Here is a 16,402-nt window from a genome sequence, read left to right as displayed (position 1 = left end):
ACTAAGCCACTTGTTACATGTGAACAGGAACATTATGTCATGGAATACATTCAGGCCAAGACGTGCACCTAAAAAGTTACAAGATGTTCCATGGCCTGCTGTAGTCTGTTTAATTGTGTGTATGTATATAGCTAAAATCAAATTTTTTTTTTAAAATAAAAAATTGAAGTTGATATTCTAAATATTTCTATGGCTTTCTATTTACCTAACATAAGTAAAAAAATTAAATAGTGAGGCTCCCAGATAGTAACAACTAGGTACCTGGGTCCCACCTGAATTCCATCCCTATTATTGTGGTTGGGCCACCTGCCACCTTTGAACAGCTTTCCATACAGAATGCACTGCAGTCACAACCACCACTATTTAGTATGCCAAATGACTGTTGATCATTAATTAATTCTGAATGTAATTAGTATACAATTACAGAGTTTATAAATAAATAGTATTCTGGCAGATTGGAAGCTCATTTGCTTTGATTAGTATAATTGCGATGCACAGGCACATAAAACTTGTGAATCATTTCATTACAGTGTACCAGATATGACACATTTTAATAACTAATAATATTAGAGTTTTATAGGCGAATATTTTAAATTACTTTTAGTAATATTGATAGGATTAATCATGGGTGCCGTTATGTCATTGCTTGATGAGATCATGCAAATTCAGCTATATGGATGACTGTAAAATGCAACATTTAAGAGATCTTGGCTACATAAACTATTGCAAAATATAATATTTCAAGTTAAGCTAGTAATATTTGATGTAATTGTTTACTGAGGAGGGGAACAGGAAAAATCAATTTTGAATCTCTCAGGCAGGCAGCCATAGATCTTTTGCATAGATTTTGTGGAGCCTAGGCTCAGAGTTGTTCTGATACCATCAGATTTTAGCTCTAATTTTTATGGGATTTTAAACACTTTGTGCATGGTGGGTTTTTTAAGTTCCTAGTGCTTTCTGTAACCATTTGATGCTCTTTTCCAAAGACTTGATTTTACCATCAGCTATTCAAACTACAAACGCATGAGGGAGACAAAGCCTTAGGTAATGAGGGAAGTAATTGCTGTGCTCTGAAGCCTGCAATGTAATTGCTGTAATTTTAGCCAGAAAAGTATTAGAAATCTTGGGGAAATTTTGCATGTGCTTTCCTAATGTAGGTATGATGAAATTAATCTTTAAAAAAATAATAGTATGCATGTTCACCTGAACATGCCTTTCTTTTACTACTGATCAAATATTTGGGTGTACATTAGTATTTCTAAGAAAGACAAATTTTGCATCCCCTTCATCACATCGAATTTAGCCTACAATCCAGCATTGATTTCAACTGGAGAGTTAAGCATTTAAAAGTACTTTGGAAACTCACACCATAACTGCTGGGAATCAGGCACCGGCAGAAAAACTAAGTTTGGAAAACATGATTATTAAAGCGTATCAGATTGGTGGTTCTCTGCGAGTATGATTTTAAGAAAACTGTGATTGCTTGTGTTGGCTATTTGCAGTTTAGTTGCGCTGCAGAAAGCTTGCTGGGGAGACCACACAATACAAGGAACTCAAAAATAACTTTAACAAGGTTTTATTTTTTTTTTAAAGCAATTTATTAAATTTTACAATAAAAATAAACATGATAAACAATGTAACATTGATCTTAACATATTTTCACATTTTCTTTGGACTTCCTCACATCTCCCGCTCCCATTTTCATCGTTAAAACATTTTGTCAGCAATTTATCATCTTATTTAAATTCTTATATCCCTTCTATATTTCCTAATCTTATAATTCTCAGAAGAAGCTAAATTTCACAGTCTTACTTATTTTCTTAAAAACTTCTAAATTTAGTGGTGCTCAGTTATTTTGATCTAGCATCTTATTTAACATTCACTCAAATTGCAATACTTTTGTAAATAGTTCTTAAATTTCTTCCAGTCCTCCTCAATCCTCTCTTCTCCCAGGTCACGGATTCTGCCGGTCATTTCAGCCAGTTCCATGTAGTCTATCAGTTGTATCTGCCATTCTTCCAGTGTGGGTAGATCTTGAGTTTTCCAATGTTTTGCGAGAAGTATCCTTGCTGCTGTTGTTGCATACATAAAAAATGTCTGGTCCTTCTTTGCCACCCCTTGGCCGACAATACCCAAAAGGAAAGCCTCTGGTTTCTTAGTGAAGGTATATTTAAATACCTTTTTCAGTTCATTATAAATCATTTCCCAGAACGCCTTCACTTTAGGGCAAGTCCACCAGAGGTGGAAGAACGTTCCCTCACACTCTTTACATTTCCAACACTTATTATCAGACAGGTGGTAAATTTTAGCAAGTTTGACTGGGGTCATATACCATCTATAAATCATTTTCATTACATTTTCTTTCAGGGCGTTACATGCAGTAAATTTCAATCCATTACTCCACAACCTCTCCCAGTCCTCAAACATGATATTATGCCCAATATCCTGTGCCCACCTTATCATAGCCGATTTAACCGTTTCGTCTTGTGTATTCCATTTCAACAGCAAGTTATACATCCTTGAAAGTACCTTAATCTTTGGTTCTAACAATTCTGTTTCTAATTTCGATTTCTCCACCTGGAACCCTAGTTTCTTATCATTTTTAAAAACTTCTTTAATCTGAGCGTAATGTAACCAATCTCGCACTTTGTCTTTCATTTTCTCCAGACTCTGCAATTTCCAATTGTCTCCATCCTTTTCTAGTATTTCCCAATATTTTGGCCATTTAGCCTCCATATTGGGTCTTTTTCGGGCCTTGGCTTCCAAAGGTGAAAGCCACCTTGGTGTTTTATTTTCCAGCAAGTCTTTATATTTTGTCCAGACATTAAACAATGATTTTCTGACAATATGGTTCTTAAAGGCCTTATTTGCTTTAACCTTGTCATACCATAAATATGCATGCCATCCAAAGGTATTGTTGAACCCTTCCAAATCTAACACATCAGTGTCTTCAAGAAGTAGCCAGTCTTTTAGCCAGCAGAACGCTGCGGCTTCATAATACAACTTTAAGTCTGGCAGGGCAAAGCCCCCTCTTTGTTTTGCATCGGTTAATATCTTGAACTTAATTCTGGGCTTTTTGCCCTGCCAGACAAACTTAGAAATGTCTCTCTGCCACTTCTGAAAGCACTCCGTTTTGTCCAAAACCTGAAGTGTTTGAAATAAGAACAACATCCTTGGCAATACATTCATCTTGATAGCAGCAATTCGGCCTAACAAAGAAAGTTTCAATTTTGACCAACTATCTAAGTCTCTCTTAATTTCTGTCCAACATTTTTCATAATTGTCCTTAAATAGACTTAGATTTTTTGCTGTTATGTTTACCCCTAGGTATTTCACTTTTTTAACCACATTAAGTTCCGTCTCATTCTGAAACCGTTCTGACTCTGTATTAGTCAAGTTTTTCCCCAAAACCTTAGTTTTCTGTTTATTTAATTTAAATCCAGCCACCCGACCAAAGTCATTAATCAATTGTAATACTCTTTTCGTACTGGGCTCTGGCTTCTGCAAGGTCAAAACCAGGTCATCTGCGAAAGCTTTTAATTTATATTGTTTCTGACCGACCTGAATTCCTTCCACCAACCGATCCCTTCTAATCATGTTCAATAGCACTTCCAGAACCGAAATAAATAACAAAGGGGAGATAGGGCAACCTTGTCGTGTCCCTTTTTCAATTTTAAACTCTTCTGTAACCACATTATTAACTATCAGTTTAGCTTTCTGTTCTGAATATATCGCCTCAATCCCATTCTCAAAACCCCGTCCCACTCCCATCTCTTTCAAATTTCCCATCATAAATTTCCAGGAGATATTGTCAAAGGCCTTCTCCGCATCTATAAAAATTAAAACTGCTTTTGTATTTATGTCTGTTTGCAAAAGTTCCAAAATGTCAATAATGTTCCTTGTATTAGCAAACAGATGTCTTCCTGGGAGAAAGCCAGCCTGGTCCTTATGAATAACTTCATTTAAAACTTTTTTAAATCTATTTGCCAAAATGTCTGCAAATATTTTGTAATCCACATTTAAAAGAGAGATGGGACGGTAGTTCTTAAGTTGTGTCTTTTCAACTTCCGACTTTGGTATTAATGTGATAAACGCTTCCTTCCACGACTCCGGTGCCCTCCTCCCCTCCATAATTTCATTGCTGACCTCCATCAAAGGTTGTATCAAATAGTCTTTCAATGTCTTATAGTACTTGGAGGTCAGCCCATCTGGTCCTGGAGATTTGCCAAGTTGCATGTTCTGGATAGCTTGTTCGATCTCCTGTCGTGTTATTTTAGAATTCAGGGTTGTCCTATTTTCTTGTGACAATTTAGATAGTCCGTTTTTTGCCAAAAATTGTTTAATCTCAACCTCATCTTGCGGCCCTTGGGTGTATAGTTTTTTGAAGTATCTCTGGAAACACTTTCTAATGTCCACTGGATTCTGGATGTTTTTTCCATCAACCTCTAAGTTTGTAACAGTATTTAATCTTTGTCTTCTCTTCAACTGCCAAGCTAGCAGTTTTCCACATTTACTTTAACAAGGTTTTAATAACAAAAACAAAAACTCCTTTTACACTAAATATAACAAGCATGACCCAACCACCGACCCACCCCCCAGGGTAAGGGAGAGCTAGGTGCTGCTTCTTATATACTATACCCAACTGCTGACACAGCTTAATTAATACAACTTAGCAGCACCTGCTATACTGTTTCACAGCTGTAAAACTGGGTCTTGTTATTTGCTCTGGCCCTTAAAGACATACACATCTTGTGGAACAATAATGAACCTTCACATTTAAAGAGACCATTCAACAGCTTGACCTGCTCATTCATTGTAGTTTAGAGCCAATGTCCACTGCTCCTAGCAAAATCCCCATTCATTGTTTCATTCCATGCCAGTGCTTGAGGGCTGCTAATGTGTCTGGTGCAGAAACAGTGATGAAGCAGAGGTGTGGAGTTACTTCAAATGCAACTGTTAACGCCATGGAGACATGTGTGTGCATTTGGCTTACACCTTTCATCAGTAGTGATTGAAATCTCTCTCCCCCACTAATTTAGGGACACATGAAGTTGCCTTACAGCAAGAGAACCACCGGTACGTCTGGCTTGTTACGGTCAACACTGACTTCCCTTTCGTCCCGTCCTTCTATCTGACACTTAAGAAAGCACCCCCTCGGTTTATTTGGGTGGGGTTTTGGGGTGTGGGTGTCTGCCAATTGTATTTATAAACGGTCTGTCACATTTGAAACAGGTGCAAATGGCAACCTTTATTAAGACAAAGACCAAACAAAAATAACCCACCTCAAACTAGATGATAAAAAGCTATTGGAGGAAGTTCAGGTCTGGCAGATTGGTTACATTGATTCCAGAGCAGTTTGTTCCTAATGCTTTTTAATTTGATTTGTAGCCTAACCGGAAGCTGGCAGAGAGATGGAAACATGCAAGTTGGTTTCTTTTTTTCTCTTCATGATGTGTTGAAACAGTTATTTTTCATTATAAAAACATTGCTCTGCCTCTGTGACATTTTCTTCTCTTCACACTGGGCGTTCACTGAGATACCTTCTTTTTTTAGAATGGAAATATCCAAATTAATTTATAATCTATGGGAGGGAAATCAGTAAATGAGACTTCTTCCTCTTCTTTTTCTTTAAGGCAAGGGGCTTTAGACATAGGAATGGTTCTTTCAAGTGGGGGATGTTCTCTGCCTGCATGAAACACCCCTGAGTGAGAAGAATGAGGCTGTTGGTGGCAGTTTGCTATAATAATCCACGTATAGGTTTCATGTATATTTGCCTTTGGGCATTCCTGTATGGAGAGGAATTGGCCATGGATAACTGAATTGTATTTTTCCTTGTGTGTTTCAAATGAATTTGTTAAAAGTTGTGTAGTCATAAACGCTGTGTAAAAACTGTATTAATGGGGTAACATGAGAAATACTACTTTATTACACCAAAGACCTATGTTAACAATGGTCAAACCAGTGTCACTATTCGCAGGGAATTGTGTTTTTGCTTTCAGGCAATAGTATTGCAACTCACACCACGATCCAGGGCACAGCAGGCTGCATCACTCACAACAGCCATTCTTCATAATAAGAGGAAGGAAGACATCAAGACTGATATTCCTGATGCTGTCATTTAAAATCAGTCAGCGTTGCCCCACAATATCAACCTACTTGTATGGTCTTCGAAGCCAAACATACCAGAGAAAGGAACAGAAACGAGTTAGCAGGGAAAGAAATATAATCATATATACGGCACAGTATTCTGCGCCTTGCACTGATTTATTAGTGTGTCACTGACAGGAAACCACATGTGTTAAGCACACTTTTCAAAACAGCAGCATGTGCTTCACTGACTCCTTTAGTTTTTCATAGAAGGAGCTGCCCTTTGTGTTCCAGATCGGAACTGTGAGCATAGAGCTCCCTTATGACAAATGCCCCCAGCTGCTATTTGCCCCAGGTGTATTATTTTCAATATGCAGCACCTTTGGGGGAGGCAAAGCAACAGTGTGGAATTATATATGATTTTTTAGCTTACCAAAATACGTGCATTGTCTCTTTTTTCAAGTTGTGTTTTCTACAGATCAGTTTCATTTGTTGTGAGACATTAGTGCTGCATGCAGTATTAGGTTAGGGAGAAAAGAGGGGGAAAGGGGGAGGGGGAATAGTGAGTGGGGTGGGGTAGCTATGCTTCTATTCTTCTGCTTAGTGTATGTGTGGGGTTTTGTGTCAGCATCACTTGTATGGATTCTCTTACTATTCGCTTGTTGTATTTCCTTGGTGGTGGGAGAGGTTGGGGAGTGGCCTAGGCTGTGGTTGGTTGTCTTGGGTTGGCTGTAGTGAGATTTTTTTTGTGTGTGAGTGGGGTGTGTGTGTGTGTGTATTTGGATCAGGTTAGCCAGATTGATTCGTATGCTGTCGGCAGATTCTTGTTGCTGTCTTGTTGAGCTATGTTTGTGATAAAGGGGAACCTTTATCTTCTATTTGTCCCTGTGTCAGTTTCAGTTTATTGGTTAGTTTTTTTAATAAGGCTGTTTTCCATACTAATTGATGCCATTGGTTCATGCTTACTCCTGACAGGTCTCTCCGGGGGAAACCACCAAAGAGGAGGGGGAAACCACCAAAGAGGAATTCAAACAAATAGCCAGCATGTGTAGACACAAAGTCAGAAAAGCTAAAGCACAGAATGAACTCAGGCTTGCTAGAGAGGTTAAAAGCAACAAAAAAGGCTTTTATGGGTATGTTCGTAGCAAAAGGAAGAACAAAGAAACAGTGGGGTCACTCGGAGGAGAAGATGGTGAAATGCAAACGGGACACAGAAAGGGCTGAACTCCTCAATGCCTTCTTTGCCTCAGTCTTCTCCGATAAAGAAAACAATGCCCGACCTGAAGAATTTGGAGCAAATGATTCAGCAAAGGAAACACAGCCCAGAATAACTAAGGAGATAGTACAAGAATACTTGGCTAGTTTAGATGTATTCAAGTCTCCAGGGCCAGATGAACTGCATCCAAGAGTATTAAAAGAACTGGCAGATGTGATCTCAGAACCACTGGCAGTCATCTTTGAGAATTCCTGGAGAACAGGCGAAGTCCCGGCAGACTGGAGGAGGACAAATGTTGTCCCTATTTTCAAAAAGGGGAAAAGAGAGGACCCAAATAATTACCGCCCAGTCAGTCTGACATCAATACCAGGGAAGATTCTGGAACAGATCATTAAGCAAACAGTCTGTGAGCACCTAGAAAGGAATGCTGTGATCACCAATAGTCAGCATGGATTTCTGAAAAATAAGTCATGTCAGATTACCTGATCTCATTTTTTGACAGAATTACAACCCTGGTAGATGAAGGGAACGCAGTGGATGTAGCCTACCTTGATTTCACCAAGGCATTTGACAAGGTGCCCCATGATATTCTTGTAAAGAAGCTGGTAAAATGCGGTCTTGACTATGCTACCACTCAGTGGATTTGTAACTGGCTGACTGACCGAACCCAAAGGGTGCTCATCAATGGTTCCTCTTCATCCTGGAGAAGAGTGACTAGTGGGGTGCCGCAGGGTTCTGTCTTGGGCCCGGTCTTATTCAACATCTTTATCAAAGACTTGGATGATGGACTCAAGGGCATCCTGATCAAATTTGCAGATGACACCAAACTGGGAGGGGTGGCTAACACCCCAGAGGACAGGATCACACTTCAAAACGACCTTGACAGATTAGAGAACTGGGCCAAAACAAACAAGATGAATTTTAACAGGGAGAAATGTAAAGTATTGCACTTGGGCAAAAAAAATGAGAGGCACAAATACAAGATGGGTGACACCTGGCTTGAGAGCAGTACATGTGAAAAGGATCTAGGAGTCTTGGTTGACCACAAACTTGACATGAGCCAACAGTGTGACGCGGCAGCTAAAAAAGCCAATGCAATTCTGGGCTGCATCAATAGGAGGATAGCATCTAGATCAAGGGAAGTAATAGTGCCACTGTATTCTGCTCTGGTCAGACCTCACCTGGAGTACTGTGTCCAGTTCTGGGCACCACAGTTCAAGAAGGACACTGACAAACTGGAACGTGTCCAGAGGAGGGCAACCAAAATGGTCAAAGGCCTGGAAATGATGCCTTATGAGGAACGGCTAAGGGAGCTGGGCATGTTTAGCCTGGAGAAGAGGAGGTTAAGGGGTGATATGATAGCCATGTTCAAATATATAAAAGGATGTCACATAGAGGAGGGAGAAAGGTTGTTTTCTGCTGCTCCAGAGAAGCGGACAAGGAGCAATGGATCCAAACTACAAGAAAGAAGATTCCACCTAAACATTAGGAAGAACTTCCTGACAGTAAGAGCTGTTCGACAGTGGAATTTGCTGCCAAGGAGTGTGGTGGAGTCTCCTTCTTTGGAGGTCTTTAAGCAGAGGCTTGACAACCATATGTCAGGAGTGCTCTGATGGTGTTTCCTGCTTGGCAGGGGGTTGGACTCGATGGCCCTTGTGGTCTCTTCCAACTCTATGACTCTATGATTCTATGATTCTATGGTGTCTGGCTATGATGCTTCTGGCTGCTGAGAGTAGGTGGGTTATAAGCTCTTTATAATGTGAGTGGGCATTATTATCTTGGAAGATGTTTAGTAGGGCCAGTTGTGGGGTGACTTTTAATACTTATGCCTTTTTCTTGTATGACTGATGTCCAGAGGAGTTGGATTTTGGGACATTCACACCACATGTGGAGGTATGTGCCTGTGGAGGTGTACCCTCTCCAGCATTTTGGTGAGGTTCCTGGGCATATTAGCGCTAGTTTCCGTGGTGTTAGGTACCATCTGTAAGTTAGTTTCAGAGTGAGTTCTTCTTGGTTCTGTGCAAACTCTTTTAACGTGTAAATTTACTCCCAAGTAAGTTTCAACAAGATTCCTTTCAATTTTATTTTTGTTTGATTACTCATTTTAGGTTCCATGTAAGGTGAAGAAATGCTTTTTGCGGATCTAAAGTATAAAGTGCCCTTCCATTACAATTCTAATGCAGCCGGGCTGACCAGCCCTTGCCAGGGAACTGCTTCTGGCAGGAAAATGCTCACACACCCCTTACTTTCCTGTGTGTAGATCATGTATATTCTGTAAAATGAATCAACCTTAGCTATTTAAACACATTCAAAGTTCTGAAGGGATCATAGAATCATAGAATTGTAGAGTTGGAAGGGACCACAAGGATCATCTAGTCCAGTGATGTCCAACCGGCCAATCACGATCTACCTGGCGATTGCGGGGTTTCTGGTCCTGGTCGATTGTGAGACCCTGATCGACCCTCCTCCAAATCTCAACAGCTGATCCTCCCCCAAGAAAGCTCAACAGCAGCTTTGGTTGATCCTCTGTAAAAAAAGCTCAACAACTGTGGCTTATTCCCTCCCCCCCCCAAAAAAGCTCAGTTTTTTATAGTGGGAGTAGATCACAGTCTCTTGGAAGTTGGACGCGCCTGATCTAGTCCAAATGATTCTCTTCCTCAGCTTCCCACCCCTTCCTCTGTTCCTCCATAATTTCTTTCTCACACAGTAGCAAACCCACAGTATCTTCTGCTTCACTGGAGAAAGCCACGCAGCCTCTTCAGATTTTCCAACTCTCCCTGCGTTGTGTTGTAAATGAGCCTTTTTTGGCTTCATTGGGAGAGCTCATGGCTGCCATTCACTTTTTCATCTTTCTCCCCAGCTGAAGCCCAGACATGCTGGGAGGCTGGGAACCTCAATGGCGCCCCTCTGGAGGCTTCACCCGGGGCAGAAACCCTGGCTAGACCCACCCCCCAGCCACAGCTCTGCTTCTCCCCCTCCCTCAACTTAGCAGTAATAATAATTAAGGGCACAATTTGTGGTTTGCAGGAATCCCAGAGGACAAAGAATTTTGCAGATGTCCCACACTCAAAAGCCCCCTCCCAGTTGCTGTCAGAAAGACTGCCGCAGAGAGGGGGATGAAGAAGGCAAAAGGAGGGTGTTTGAGGAAGAATAAGGCAAGCTCTAGAACTATTGGATTTAAAGCTATTCATTCCCCCAGCATGCTCTTAGGCTGGGCATGCTCCCTTCAGGTGTCCCTGCCACTCCCCCCCCTGGCCAGCATAAAACTGCCCGGTAGATTTGATGCTTCTATCAAGACAGATTCTCTTCCCCTACCCTTATTGAATTGCTCTGCCCATATCAACTTGATGGCAGCCCAGATCAGAAGCTTAAGACAGCTGCCTCACTCTGCCTAGTGGTAAGGTTTGGCCTTTGAACCAAAGTTTCCCAAGTCCATGTGAAACATTTAATGCTCTGAACCAGGTTGGTACATACCTTGATGAATCATATACATGAGGATGAGTTAGGATTTTAATGTCATTTAACACTTCGAAACTTCAAAAATGGATCTAAAACTTTAATTTCTCTTCATGGTGCATTCCCCTTCAGCTGTAAGGAATTCACATGTGAGATAAATGCTGGGATAATATACTAATAGGTCTTCCATGCCGAAAAGTTAATGGAAGTCAGAAAACGATACCCTTATGCTTTTTTATGTTTAGCAAGAGCATTGTTCCATAGGTAAGAAAATAGAGCAAAAAACACATTTTCAAATATGAAACAGATACATGTGGACTTAAGCATCTTTGATACTAAGAAAAGCTACACTATATAATATGCAAATAGTGTCTTACTTCTTTTGTAGACATGCCCCAGCTATGAGCTGGTTCCTACATGCATGATTATCACTTGATCACTACGGCATCAAGTGGTGACCTGCATATATGAATAAGCCTTCACAGATTAAACACCACAGATAATATGACTGCAGTAACATTTTTCAAATAAGTTTAGCTGCAATTGATCAAGTGGTGAAAGGAATCAGGTGATGCATAAGGATGTGTGAACCAATCAGATGAATGTGTTATCTTAGGCGTAAGCCAATCGCCAATGTTTAAATGTTCATGTCCTCTTTTGGACAGAGATGTGAATATACCATCTTCTCCATTCATTTTACACTGAATTTGCATATGCATGGCAAGGGAATCCTTCTGAGATGGGTGTTCAGTGTCCATTGAAAAACTGTAAAAGATGCTTGAACTGACACAGTGGGCAATTCTGTATGTCACAAAAGCCATACATTTATGTAAAAGCAAAATATATAAAAGGAAGAATACAAAGTTTCATCAGTGCATATCTCTTTTGGGAGGGGGATGGAATGACATTATTTCCCATATTCTTCTTGTATAATATTCTACTGTATTTTGCAATAATGTTTTAGTGCAGTTCCCAAGTATATATAAGGTTTCATAAATACGGACCTCACCGTCCATGCCGGCCAGATTGCAGTTCTACTCCAAGTCATTTTATCAAATGCATTTCTATTAGAAGTTAATGAAACAAAGAGACTGAGTGCAGGGAAGAGACTGACTTAATATAACACAACTGAATTAGATAAAAAGGGGGAGGAAGGAGATCTGCAATTACAGATTGACAAGTTGTTTTAATATCTAGTAATGCAAGTCTGGAGCAGCTGGATTAATTAAGTAATATGGCAAAATGAACCAAGGGTTATTATGAATTTCAGCATACCTCGGGGGTTTATTGGGGCCTGAGGGTTTAGAGTTCAACTTCTGACCACACAAAAGTGATCGTATCTATAATTATCTTGGGGATCTTGCTGTGATTAGGGAACAATGGCTTGAAAATGAGGGGTGAAAAAAAGCGTTAAAATTAGCGGGGTTGTAAAACAATAGGAAGAAAAACACTAGAAATTGGTGCTGGAAAATATTACACATATAGAACCGAATCTGTTATTACTGGCAGTTTGGTGTTACTTTGAGCATTTATTAAGGCCAAGTAGAGAGTTCACTTCAAGGCTGAAAGTGGAGAGTGCTGTGCCATTATTCATTGACTAAAAACCACAAAAGCTACAGTACTTCAGAAGGATGCGCCATGAAACAACTTCAGAAAGATGTATGAATTCCAAAGAAAGAGAGGGGCCCACTGAAAAGGATGTAATTTATCAAATGCTGCTCCTATTCAAGTCCAACTGGAGCATGTGTACAAGTAGTGATTCAGAAATTAAAGGCTCTTGCTTGTGCAAAGTGGTTGGAGTTTCTGCATTTGATGTGTTTGTGGAGCTCCTTATGGGCAGGGACTGAGAGCTGTCATCTGAAATAGCTGTATTCTAGCTATCCTGGGCATCTGATAATGTATCTTGGAGTAAAATACAAAAGGAAAAGAAAGGAAAGTTGTTGGGTTACTGAAAACTGCATTGCCTCTTCCTTGTGCTAATCTTTAAAACAGAAAATGGCATTTTTTAAAAAAGCCATTAATTCTATCCTTTAGGATGCTAATCTGCAAAGCAGATTAGAACTAGAGTTCAGAGATACACTTTTTTATTAATTTCTTTTGTCATTTCAGTTTTAAAAGCTATGAAATCTGATGTGGTTGCTACCACTTCTGGGTTTCGTTGAATTAAAATGCTATTGAATCAAAAGCCCAGGTGGCCAAATATTCCTTAACCTCAGATGATTAACAATCTAAAGATCCTATTTTTCAAAGATTTCCTAAAGAAAAATCTTATAACGTTGTAATATTTGTACCACATTTAAATAACATGCAGATACCCCAAAAGCAAACTTTTGGAACAATGGATGAGAGGCTGGACAAGATGGCGGAGAAGGCACAGAATAGTGGAGCTGTTGTCTGTGTGCAGAGTTAAATCAAGGGTGAGGTGACAACTGGGCCTAGACAGTGATTCACCCCAAAGCGTGGATCATTGCAGAAGCTGCGCCAATAATTGGGGAATGTAACATCATAGAAGAAAAGACAATTATCATAAATGGCTATCCTGAAAACATTACCCCTGATGCAGAGCAGGTGGGAGCCAAACCAATGATCATTGGCACCAACAACATCTTTGAAGTTGGCTGTATTTTCAGGCAATGAAAATGGGAGACTACAATGTAATTGACTTCAAAGCATTTGTAGGTAGGAACGTGATCTTTTATATATATATAATTATTATTTATGATTTTTAATTTTATACATTTCAATAATTTTACAATCATTTTAACATTTCAAAACTTGACTTCCTGCCTCCTCTTTCTGCGCTTCCTTACATTTGTTTTTCATATTTTCTGCATATTCCAAATTAACTTAACTTAATCATTTATTTGTCTACTTTAAATGTATACTCTTATAAAACTGCAGGTTATTACAATAATCTTGCCAATGTTCTTATCTGTTTAGTTTGTTTGTAAATATTCAATATTGTAAATATTCAATAAACCATTTCCATTCTTTTATTAAAAAGTCTGCTATCTTGATTTCTTATTTTTCCAGTAAGTTTCGCCATTCCTCCATATTCCACAAGTTTTTGTATCCATTATTCTTTCGTTGGGACGACTTATTCTTTCCACTTTTGGGCAAATATTCTTGTCGCTGTATGAATAAATTTCTATACAGTTTGGGTAGTTATAAGCTACCCAAGCTATAAGGAAAGCTTCTAGGGTTTATTTTTGGGTTGGTTTTTTTTTACAAACATTATTTTAAACAACTTTTTCAGTTCATTATATATCATTTCCCAGTAAGCTTTAACTTAGACATATAAGAAAAAGAACCTTACTTTTCTTTACATTTCCAATACTTAGTTGATTTTGATTTATACATTTTTGCCAAATTACTCGGTGTTATACCATTGATATAACATTTTCATATAATTTTCTCTTATACCAGGGGTCGGCAAATTATGGCCCACTGGGCTTGTAAATCCGGCCCGTGGACCCTGCAGACCCTGCCGCCCACTCAGTCCCCACGCTAAACTGGTGTGGCATGGAGGCCTCGCCGCACAGGGACTGATTTTCGTTACGCTGGCACAGCTTCAGATTGGCTGCAGGAAGCTCCTGAAGCCAATCTGAAGCTGTGGATGCCTCTGGGTGGATGGTGATGCTGGCGCGGCTTCGGATTGGTCACAGGAAGCCCCTGCAGCCAATCCAAAGCTGCGGATGCCTCTGGGCAACGCCCCTTCCTTCAGGGTTGGCGGCTGCAGCATGAGTGGCGGCGGCGGGGGGGGTGTCCTTTCGGGGGGGGGGTCCGGCCCTCCACAAGGTCTGAGGGACAGTGGACCGGCCCCCTCCTGAAAAAGTTTGCTGACCCCTGTCTTAAACCATAGCATGATCTGAATTTTATATCCGTATTCCACAATCGTTCCCACGCTTCCATATCTATATTACTGTATAACCAATATGTATTGCCCATTGTATCCTTGAGGATTTTACTTGCTCATCCTTTGTCTCCCATCCCAATAGTATCTTATACATTTTAGTCAGCACTTAAACATTACATTCCAACAGATCTCTCTCCAACTGTGATGTTTGTTCCCCAAACTCTCGTATCCTATCTTTCTTAAACACTTTGTTCAAATGATGATATTGTATCCATGTCGGTAACTTTTCTGATAAATCCTTAAATTCTTTTAATTAATTGGTAGGAACGTGATATTGACATGTGACAGCATCATTGGAGGCTGCTGCGAAGTCCTACGAAGTCATCCTGAGAAAACAATAATCTACTGAGCTGAATGTCTTTGGTGAATGCAGACTGAGCAGCCACAGCCACAGCCACAAACATTGCAGCTGGACTTCCTAATGAAAATCCTGCCAAACTATCGTCATCTTTAAAAAGCCATGAAACCAGCCTCTACTGCTGTGAAGAGCTGAAGATACACAAAACCTGTGCGGTTACCAAAACTGCAGAGCTTTCAGGACTATGTGTCTTCAAGAACTCACTCACTCATTCATTCCATTTTATTTATTAAAATGGTGGTGGTGGTGGTGGTGGAAGCAAACTTTTCTTATTCTGTCTTTTATTCTATGTGGCTGCTGCCTTGATCCTAAATACATTGCTTGGAAGTAATTCCCACGGATTTTTTTTATTGTCTTCAATGGGATTACTATGATTTAGTAGCATGCCTAGCACACAGCACTTAACACATCTACAAAAACACATCTGAACATAAGAACAGCAGATGGGTAGAACCAACAACAAGATATTAGACAGAGATTTGTAAAGCTGTGAGATGAATAACTTAAGGAAAGAATAAAACATAACAATAAATAGAGACATAATATATTTCCAAGAGTTATGGCAACTATAAGATGGTGATGGGAAGACAACCGGCAAAAGCATATGTTTTCCTTCAAGAACAATAAGAGAGCAATAATTACTGATACAGCTGGGATCCTTTGGAGGCATTTATCAACCCATTTTGCAAAAGTAAAATGTGTTAAACTTGATAAAGACCATACAAGTGTTCATGATAAAATGAATGTCTGAAATTACCACACAGGTAAGGAAATCAGTAGAGATTACAAGAGTTAAAAGGCGTGGTTGCCCATGAGGCGAGGGGAGGTGGTTGCCTCAGGCAGCAGAGTCAGCCTTCTCTCTTACTGTTCACGGCTGCTGCCCCCTTTGCCACCACCAGCCAGACACGGCGTTCTCCACGTCTGCATGCCCACTGCCTGATGGTGGTGATGGAGGCAGGTGGTGGAGGCAGAGGAGGCATGCAGGGTGGTGTGTGCAGATGAGGAGTTGACAGCAGCAAAGGGGGCAGCGTTTTCTCTTTTTTCCTGATGTGGCAAAACATCCTGAGCCAGTCCTTTACACGGTAGATAGTATCACAGAACTGGGCACGAATTAGAAAGAAGTTAATTGTAAATAGGCTAATTATAATAGAAAGGGACTGTGGCTCAGTTGTACAGCACCATCCTTGCATGTGGAAGGTTCCAGGTTCAATCCTTGGCATCTCCCAGTAGCACTGAGATAGACCCCTATCTGAAATCTCTGCCAGTCATTGTAGATAGTACTGTGCTAGAGGGACCAGCATTCTAACTGCAAGCCAACTTCCTTTATCCTTATTTGTTCTTCATGGAAGAAGTTGAAATTGTCATTTGG

The 16,402-nt window shown here is 40.1% G+C and overlaps 1 pseudogene across 1 annotated transcript; it reads left to right on the top strand.

Moving 5' to 3' along the window:
- The first annotated feature begins 13,097 nt into the window (after positions 1-13,097).
- LOC308458856 (dynactin subunit 6-like) lies at positions 13,098-15,168 on the top strand (annotated as a pseudogene). Its single transcript has 2 exons — positions 13,098-13,446; positions 14,944-15,168. The product of its transcript is annotated as a dynactin subunit 6-like (transcript).
- Positions 15,169-16,402: the final 1,234 nt, after the last annotated feature.

Source organism: Podarcis pityusensis (assembly GCF_964106645.2).
Source record: "Podarcis pityusensis genome assembly, chromosome: 11".
In the NCBI taxonomy this organism is placed as follows: domain Eukaryota; kingdom Metazoa; phylum Chordata; class Lepidosauria; order Squamata; family Lacertidae; genus Podarcis; species Podarcis pityusensis.
This window is presented reverse-complemented; position numbering and strand designations above follow the sequence as displayed.